Source organism: Danio rerio, chromosome 16, assembly GCF_052040795.2.
Source record: "Danio rerio strain M-AB ecotype USA chromosome 16, GRCz13ab, whole genome shotgun sequence".
In the NCBI taxonomy this organism is placed as follows: Eukaryota; Metazoa; Chordata; class Actinopteri; order Cypriniformes; family Danionidae; genus Danio; species Danio rerio.
In genome coordinates this window covers 55,392,501-55,400,000 of record NC_141036.1, presented here as the reverse complement: position 1 = coordinate 55,400,000, position 7,500 = coordinate 55,392,501, and the positions used below count along the sequence as shown (strand labels likewise).

Below are 7,500 nucleotides of genomic sequence, written 5' to 3'. Positions count from 1 at the left end.
TAGTTTTAATAACTCATTTCTAATAACTGATTTATTTTATCTTTGCCATGATGACAGTACATAATATTTTACTAGATATTTTTCAAGACACTTTTATTAAGCTTAAAGTGACATTTAGGGCTTAACTAGGTTGATTAGGTTAACTAGGCAGATTAGAGTAATTAGACAAGATTTGTATAAATATGGTTTGTTCTGTGGACTATAGAAAAAATATAGCTTAAAGAAGTGAATAATATTGACCTTAAAATGGTGTTTAAAAATTAAAAGCTGATTTTATTCTAGCTGAAATAAAACAAATAAAACTTTCTCCAAAAGAAAAAATATATTATCAGACATACTGTGAATTTTATTTTATTTTTCCAAAAAAAAAATCAAAGGGGGGCTAATAATTTTGACTTCAACTGTAAATAATGAGATGATGTTTGGGAATATGTGGGCACAGTGGCTCAGTGGTTGACACTGTCGCCTTACAGCAAAAAGGCCACTGGTTCAAGTCCCAGCAGGACCCGGATGCATTTCTGTGTGGAGTTTGCATGTTGTTGCGTGGGTTTCCTCTGGTTTTCCCCTACAGTCCAAACACATGCGCTAGATGAATTGGATGAACTAAATTGGCCGTATTGTATGAGTGTGTATGGGTGTTTCCCAGTACTGGGTTGCAGGTGGAAGGGCATCCACTACGTAAAACATGCTGGAATAGTTGGTGGTTCATTCCTCTGTGGTGACCCCTGTATAAATAAGGGATTAAGCAGAAGGAAAATGAATTAATGAATTGATAAAAATGCATAATAATTTCCCACCCCCTGTTTATTTTTCCCCCAATTTCTGTTTAACGGAAATATTTATCCAGCACATTTCTAATCATAATAGATTTAATAACTCATTAAAAAAAATTAAAACTGCTTTTATTATAGCCGAAATAAAACAAATAAGACTTTCTCTAGAAGAAAAAAATATTATCAGACATACTGTGAAAATTTCCCCGCTCGGTTAAACAGCATTTGGGAAATATTAAAAATAATAATAATAATAAAAGGGGGGCTAATAAATCTAACTTCAAAAATTAGAGTCCAATCTAGTAGTTAATTATATAAAAAAATTGCCTTCTTTTCTTAAATGTACAATTTTTTCATCCTTATATTATGCTCAAACCCAACCGTGACGCGTTACATTGAGATTCACCCTTTCAAAGACGCTTCCTTTTGTTTTTAATAATCAGATGTGCTGTTTAAACACCTCACACTATGTGTTGGCGCAGTCTCGGTCTCCTTCATCTGAGGGAAGCCGTTCTTTTACCTGCAGGTGTGTGTGTGTGTGTGAGTGTGTGTGCTGATGTAAAGAGTCCCAGGGTGCTGTTCAGGCAGCGCAGGGGCCGAGCCGCTCCACATCTCTCTAATCACTCTGTTTACAGTCCATATGTGAGCTATTCCCACTGAGCAGCGGCCCGGTGCTTACACTGAATTACAGTCCGCTTGTAGGCTGAAGGCCCGCATGCATCCGCGCGTCTGTTTGTGCTGCAATTTTCCGGGGAGGAGGGAGGTTTCAGCTTTTTTGTTGTTGTTTCTGATTCCTCTCGCTGGCATGTCGTTCGCTCATTTTAGTTCGCTCAAATGAGTACTGAGTGTCTGGCGTTACCTGGTAGATATGATCTCTTTTTTATTAAGCTTTTGGACTGATCAGGGAGATTTAAAGGGCACCTATTATGCAAAAATCACTTTTATAAGGGACTTAAACACAGTTGTGTGGCAAGAGTGTGTGAACATAGCCAGTATCTAATTATTTAAATGGATTATTTTTATTTTTTAGAATCACACTTAATAAAAACGGTCTCCAGAAACAGTTTGATTGACAATCTCCATTTGTACGTGTCATCAAAGGGGGAAAGCCCATTAGTGACAATCTCTCCCTCATTAGCATAAACAGCCCTGAGTGAGAAGCAGCCATCTGCTGTTAGAGTTGTCACCTGCTGTAGATAATGTCGGTGATGCTCTGCTTGATGCATTTATAGCTCCGCCCTATTTTAAAAAGATCACAATCTAATTTGAATTTAAAGTGACAGTCACCAAAACAACACTATTTGCAAGCCTAAAAGGGTCAGTTTCAAAGAACTATAAAACATTATTTGTGTGGTATTTTGAGCTGAAACTTCACGCACACACTGTAGGAACATCAGTGATTTATTTTACATCTTGTTAAAAGATGCATAATAGGTCTCCTTTAAGGGCCAACTTTTATTGGATCAGTGTCTCATTAATACACAGTAAAACCTGCTCCCGAAAAGGTTGTTGAAAAGGGAATTACAGATAACGTTTTGTAGAATGAAGGATATGTAGTGGTTTTTGTGTAACGATACATGTCAGGAGGAGTCTAGTTTGTAAGAATAGTTGTTATTTAGCTTGTTGCTGTATCCTATTGTTTCTGTTGGATATATTGAGTGGTGTGCAACTGAAAAGAAGTTAAAAGTATCTTTACTTTGGCTTAAACAGCACTTAATGTGCAATAAGCTGAGAACTATAGAGGTTTGAAGTCATTGTAAATGTTTTTAAAGGAATAGTTCACTCAAAAATAATAAAGTCATTGCATTTGGTTCCAAACATCTGTTGTTGTTTTTTTGTTGAACACAACAGAAGTTAATTTAAGGAATGTTTGTAACCAGTAACCATTTAATTCCATTGTAGGAATAACAAAAGCTATTAAGTCAATGGTTACAGGTTTTAACATTTTTCAAATTAACTTATTTTGTGTTTAATAAAACTCCCACATGTTTGTAATAAGGGTGAGTAAATGATGACAGACGTTTCATTTTTGGTTGAATTGCAGTATCGTTTTAATATTTATACTTGTACTGTATGTATGTGGCATCCCATGATGGTATATTATCTATGTTTATTCGTATCATTACTATAAAGTTTCCTTGCATTTCCTTGAGCTGCAAAATAGTTGCAAAAATCTGTACAAATTATATATAGCCAGCCAGCCTAGTTCCATAGCCACATATGATGTCACAGAAACACTATTTTAAAGGGTCATGAAGCCCCCCTCTTTCGGTTTAAGCCTACTTCTAAGTTTATAAAAAATGCTTCAAGATGGGTGTGGAGCTCTGTGAGCAGAGGGAGGAGTGGGTGTGGCTGGAAAAGCAAGGGAGAAAGAGGGGAGCGAACAACTGTTGTCAGTTAGCTCACAATATAAGCTACAAACCGTGAGGACACCCATGAATTTATGGTTTACAAAGTTAAAATGCAAAGAAATAATTAGTAAGTAATTTACTGCCCTGCTACATTTGTTATTCGGAAATTCATATACACAACAATTTGTTATATCATCATAAAGATAATTGTGCTTATGTAAACACTATAAATGAGGAGAACTTCTCTGCTCCTCAATCCCCAGGTCTGAATGCAGACATAGTGGATAGCAGTGCAGCAGGTCTCTTTGCCTATCTTTTCCAACCATTAACTCTGCCGGTAATCTGGAGGATTTTAAACATAGGCAAACACAGTAGAACGGATATAGGCGATGTGTCTGAATGGTAACAAACTCAATTGATAAAAGACAAAGTCTGCCATTCTCCAATTCTCGTACAGCTCTCCCGAAAAAAATGCTTGCTAAATACAAACAGCTTTGCTGTATGGGTCTTAAGATCATCGTGGGGAAAAAAAAAACATGCAACAAACCCTGTGGATCATGAAACCCGAAAGATAAAATTAGCTAACAAAAGCTCAAAATTATCCAGTTTTCCCCAATATTAAAGCTGACCGGTGCTAACTTTGTCTGATGAAAAAATCTAAAAAAAAATAAGTACAGTAACACTTTATTTTGATGGTCCATTTGAGTATTAGTAGACTGTCTGCTTCATATCTGTTGATACAGACATTCAACAGACATTTGACTGACTATAAGATACTTTGCAAGTAAATTTTAACTTACACTAACCCTAACCCCAACCTAACAGTCCACTTATAATATAATGAGAATTAGTTGACATGCAGATGCAATGTAACTTAAATTCAACAAGCGGACCATTAAAATAAGTCTTGAACCTTTAAAATGTCATTTAAATTATAAAACTTTTGAACTATAAAAAGTATAGAAAGACTATATTTTCTTTTTTTTTCCATTAGTAAGTAAATTTAAGTGTATATAATGTCATAGACGTTTACTTTAACCTGCATATTATAATATAGAAAAACCACCAAATGCCATATTTGCATACTTCACTAAGATCTGACATGCTCCTCCCCCTCTTTTACATGAAATTCCCCCCAAAAAGAGATAAAATGAGACCAAAAAAAGATGTAAAGGAGGGGGAATTAAGCCACCTCGCCATCACAATGCGAACAGTCTCTCCACAGGGAAACTAAAGATGGCACGTAAGGAGGAAGTACAAACACTGAGCGCCTGAGCGTTTTTATATGCGAATCTCCCGTGACGGAAAGTCAAATAGATGAGTCGGGTCGATAGCAGCGTGACAGACTTCCTGGGCGCCCCGATAAGGCCTGCCGATGGTTATCTTTTAAAGAGCCTTGTCCTATTACCTGTTGATGACTCCTGCCGTTGGGTTGGCCGTGTGGTTTGAGGTTGGGGAAACGAAATGAATGAGCTTTTTTTTGGTACAGCATCTGTGTCAAATCCTACCAAAGGTTGACTCATATGACATCTCAAACAGATCCTCCATGACTTATGAAATCATGTGTGATTTTCTTCCTCTTCTGTTGTTAGCTGTCGATTTAAATTATTATGTTTGGTTTGGTTTGTTAGCTGTCTTCCACCACTGACTGTTGTTTCAGATCAGCGATAAAAGAGGCCGTGACATTTAAAACGCTGGCTGGCCTTCTATCAGCATGGCGGTGTGCTTTCGTAATCGCGCTCCGGCTTTTTGGAGAGGGTCTTCTGCTCATCTTGGATGCTGCTGTAGAGTTTTTCATTTCTGCAGCAGTAAAGGTTAATAGTCCTTCTCCAGCGTGTGTAGTTTAGTGAGCGGTTAACCCTCGTCTGGCTGGTCCTGCTGAACTCTGCTCCAGTTTGTTGAAAGCATGCTTCGGAAAAGCTTTTGAAATAGTTTTTTCAGCCTGATGGCTTTGGAGACCCCTTTGGAGTTTTACTTGGTCTGCTCCTGACATTGTAACTAAAATGTTCAGCTTAAATAATTTGGGCCAAATTTTAGGACATTGTGTTGATTCTTGACGTCATGCAAGAAATTGAATAGCACTATGTAAACAATTCTATAGAATGTCCATTCTATAGAATTACCAAACTGTACCAAAATACTTGAAGATGGCATGGAAGAATTTTTATCATCCTATGGAATGAATTCATATTCTGTAAGGATGCATTGTCAAGGTGCATATGATGTTACAGAAGAGTTTTAAAATTCTGCGTGGTCTTCGATTTCTGCTGGAGGAAGCTAAAATATTTTTTCGTTTTGAAATTCTACTTGGTATCTTCCTGACATCATATGGAACTAAAATTTTCAGTTTAAATATTTAAATTTTGAACAACATTTTACATTTTGTGACATTTTGTTTTTCAGTTATTGATGATGAATTTTCTTATGTCAATAATTCCATAGAATGTCACTGAGGAGCTTTTTAAAGTTCCATATGATGTCATGCACAAACAATAAAAACTATGAAAGATAATTATTCTATAAGGAAAAGAGGTCCATCATATATTACAGAAGATTTTTACAATTCTGCATAGTGTCATATTTTAATATTTCATATTTTAGAAAAGCCATCATATTTTCAGCCTGGTGGCATAACGGTGCGTTAAGACCAGACAGAGATGAAGCATGAAATGCGAAAGATTTACAGTTGAAGTCAGAATTATTTGCTGTCATTTTTTAAATATTTCATAAATGATGTTTGATAGAGCAAAGAAATTTTTACAGTATGTCTGACAATATTTTTTCTTCTGGGGAAAGTCTTATTTGTTTTGTTTCGGCTAGAATAAAAGCAGTTTAAAATTTTTTTAAAAGCCATTTTAGGGACAAAATTATTAGTCGCTTTAAGCTAATTTTTTCCCGACTATCTACAGAACAAACCATCATTATACAATACCTTGCCTAATTACCCTAACCTGCCTAGTTAACCTAAGAACCCTAGTTAAGCCTTTAAATGTCACTTTAAGCTGTATAGAAGTGTCTTGAAAAATGTCTAGTCAAATATTATTTACTGTTATCATGGCAAAGATAAAATAAATCAGTGATTAGAGATGAGTTATTAAAACTATTATGCTTAGAAATGTTGAAAAAATCTTCTCTCCTTTAAACAGAAATTGGGGAAAACATAAACAGGGGGGCTAACAATTCAGGGGGGCTAATAATTCAGGGGGGCTAATAATTCTGACTTCAACTGTACATGTTAAGTCAATGCAAAGATGCGAAAAGACATCCTGCTGCGCGATACACGCAAACGGTGCGGCAAGAGTTAAGCGTTTTGTGCATTTGACACACTTAATGTATTCGTTAGTTGGAAAATCTGAACTTTAGCAGACATTCATGCTACCTTAACCAATCGCTTGCACTTGTAAGTGCATGATTATGACGTAGCACCTGTTGTAGGTGTTTTGAGGGGAAATTCTCTTGCTGACACTGGACATCAGCTCATCAAACTAGGCTCGACTCAGTCTGTAGCACCGCTAAAAGCCTCTATCATCTGGGTATAGCTTGTGGAGGACTTGGTGAACCCACAAAGCTGGGTGCACCTCTGAAATGATCTAGTGGACTCGGACACGGTGCCGAACGAATAAGCACTGTTTTTCAGCCGTCCTGAAGCACATAAACACAACTAATCTCTCAATAAAATCCATGTTAGCCATTTAGCAACAAAGCTAGAGTCACCAGGCAAACAGAAGCCCTGCCAATAACGCAAGATCACGTCTATTGTGAATTTGACATATGAATGAAGTGAACTTGATTAAGCGAGTTAAGTCAAAATGTTCACTCTTCTATTTACACGTGATTTATTTGTGTGAGAATTGTCTGGTGTGAACGCAGCATTAGAGAACGGAATTCAACTTGATATGCTCCTAGCATCACATGGAGCTAAAAGCATTTAGTTTAAATATTTACGTTCAGTTGATGATGTCATGCAGTAATTTGTATTATCCACTGTCATTAATTCCGTAGAATGTCATAGAAGAGCTGTAAAAGTTTCATATGATGTCATGGAATTGAAACAATGTCATCGAAAACGATTGAAATTGTATCATTCCGTATGCAAGCATTTTCAAGATCCATTTAAAAAATAAATAAGTGAAGTTTATTTATAAACTAATTTCGAGAGGAACACGTGCGTATGATTGCCCGTACTATCCAATTGATGACTCCCCAATCAGACGATTCCTAAGCCACTATACATACCCTAGTTTCCATACTACAGTCATCTTTGTTTTGAAGAATTCCCCCTTCCACCCCTATTCCTCCTCCTTTCCTAGATGGGTGACACGGTGGCCCAGTGGTTAGCACTGCTGCCTCACAGCAAGAACGTCTGTGGTTCTAAT

General features: G+C 36.7%; 1 protein-coding gene across 25 annotated transcripts in view; it reads left to right on the top strand.

Moving 5' to 3' along the window:
- satb1b (SATB homeobox 1b) overlaps positions 1-7,500 on the top strand; it is a 208,221-nt gene that overhangs the window by 118,957 nt on the left and 81,764 nt on the right.